The sequence below is a fragment of the Capricornis sumatraensis genome, chromosome 8 (assembly GCF_032405125.1).
Source record: "Capricornis sumatraensis isolate serow.1 chromosome 8, serow.2, whole genome shotgun sequence".
NCBI lineage: Eukaryota > Metazoa > Chordata > Mammalia > Artiodactyla > Bovidae > Capricornis > Capricornis sumatraensis.
Window position 1 is genome coordinate 4,127,501 of NC_091076.1, and position 2,152 is coordinate 4,129,652.

A 2,152-nucleotide genomic window follows, 5' to 3' on the forward strand; every position below is an offset into this window, starting at 1 on the left:
AGACAGGAAGCCAAGGGCCACCCCTCAGGAGTATCTCCTGCGGCTTGGTGGGAAGCTGGTGGCTGTAATGCCTGGTGGGGGGTCTCAGGGCTGTGGGTGGGGCCTCCCCTGTGGCCAGTGCAGCTGCCGACCTCACATCAGAAAGGGTAGAGGAACCGGAGCTCAGCCCAGCTCCTCGTCTGGGTCACTGGTTCCGAGATTAAGAGGAACACATCCCATCACTCCAACTCTTTTTTTTTTTTAATTAAGCAAAACTTTATTATAAACATGGAACATTTCATGACTTCGCGTGTCATCCTTGTGCAGGGGTCATGCTTATCTTCTTTGTGTTGAACAGATCCCATCACTCCAACGCTCCTGAGGAAGCTTCTAGAAGGAACCGAGAGGAACCATGGGAACTAGACACTGAAGATGGAAGAGGAAACTCCGCCCACCACAGGCCAGGTGTTCCGTGCTGGGATGGGGTCCCCTCCACTGCCCGGGGGCCAGCAGCTCTGCAGGGGACACCCCCATAATCACACACCCTCGGGGGGTGCTTACACAGCCTTCTGGAGTGACCACAGGGCCGCTGCCAGACTCAGGCCTTCGAATCCTGTCAAAGGACTACTCGGAGTGCGGTCGGGTTGGCGGGAAGGAGTGGCCTGTATGTGGCGGGCCCCGGTCAGGTCTCCTCCAAGGCTAGCCTCGGACGGGGAGGATCCGGCCCATGCATGGGACAGATTCCTGGCGTCCTGGGACCAGGAACAGCTTGCAGAAGGTGCTGAAGCTGTTGACCCCTTCCTGGAAGGCAGGGTAGAGATTCGCGGGCTCATGGGTCTGGATCCAGGGACCAGGAATGAGCCGATGCTGTTCTGTAGGGACAAAGGGGTGACATTAAGACCTGAACCAGGACTCGGGGCTGGGCAGTGTGTGGGAAAGAGGGCGAAGGCATTGGGAGCACCCTTCTACCTCCACTGGTGAAGGTCAGCTGGCCAGCTGCTCCCTGCCTCGGTCTCCCCATCTGCAGAAAGGGGCTGCGTCCTGTAGACAGTGGGGAAACGAGACTCAGACCAGACACAAGGGGTTGGGTCGCCTGGGAGCTCACGGGCCATCTTGGGATGGAGGACAGGCTGCAACCAGCTCCTGTGGGCCGAGCGGCAGGGTGCAGCCTGGCTGGCCTGGGATCCACTTGGCAGCAGTGCTGGGGGCAGGCACCAGCCCTCCAGACAGGCCTGGGGCCTGTGTTCCACCCCGGGGGCCCACCCTCTGCAGGCGAGTCTCGTCCCATTTCCTAGGTGGGGAAGCTGGGGCCAGGGCTGGTCCCTGGCCCGCTGCGGGAGCCTCTGGATGGAATCTCTAAGCCCTTGGTCTGTGGTATGTGCAGCCAGAAACCCTAGCTGGAGCTGAGGTCGGAGCATCTGTTTAAACGCCTCAAAACAGAAATACCTCTGGTCTCCGCTGACCTTCCAGAAAGGCAGGGCCGGAGACTTGAGCAGCTCAGGACGCCACTCTCATAGGCTCCCCGCCTTCCCTCAGTGGACATTTTTCAGGTCAGATGCACGCCAGGGCCAGATGGGGACCGGGGGCTTCAGTACCTGCCAACACCTCCAGTGCCCCCGCCACGGAGCTCTCAGACACCGGGCAGAGGGAGATATGGAACCAACGGCCAAAACCATCCTTTGATGAGAAGTACTGTAAGTTCTGTAAAGGAGGCGAGGGTCCTTTCTGAGCTCCATTTCCTCAGCTGTGAAATGGGGACGGTACCCCCGGGGGGGCCACGGCCAGAGCCACGGGTCCCAGGGGCATATGCACACAAGCACACACACATATGTAGGTACACGCGCAAGCACACTTGAGTGCACGCCTTCATGCACACACTCACACACACCTGCATGCACACCGTGTCTGGCCCAAAGCCTGGACTCAGCTCCACCGTGACGACCGTCAGTAATAAACAGTGCAGAATGCTCTGGAACATTGGGTTGAAGCTGGACTTCTCACCACCTTCCGATTCCCAAAATGGCTGTTCCCTGTTTTCTAGGCTTGGGATTGCCTCTTAGATAACCCCTTCAAAGAGAGGGCTGACTCCCTACTATGGAATGAGACCCAGCCCCCAAGTCTGTAGACATGGCTTCTCACTTTTAAAAACAGCATCGCAGGGACTTCCCTGGTG

The 2,152-nt window shown here is 58.6% G+C and overlaps 1 pseudogene; it reads right to left on the reverse strand.

The window, feature by feature from the left end:
* Nucleotides 1-261: 261 nt before the first annotated feature.
* On the reverse strand, nucleotides 262-362 carry LOC138084845 (U6 spliceosomal RNA; annotated as a pseudogene).
* Between the last annotated feature and the right edge of the window lie 1,790 nt (nucleotides 363-2,152).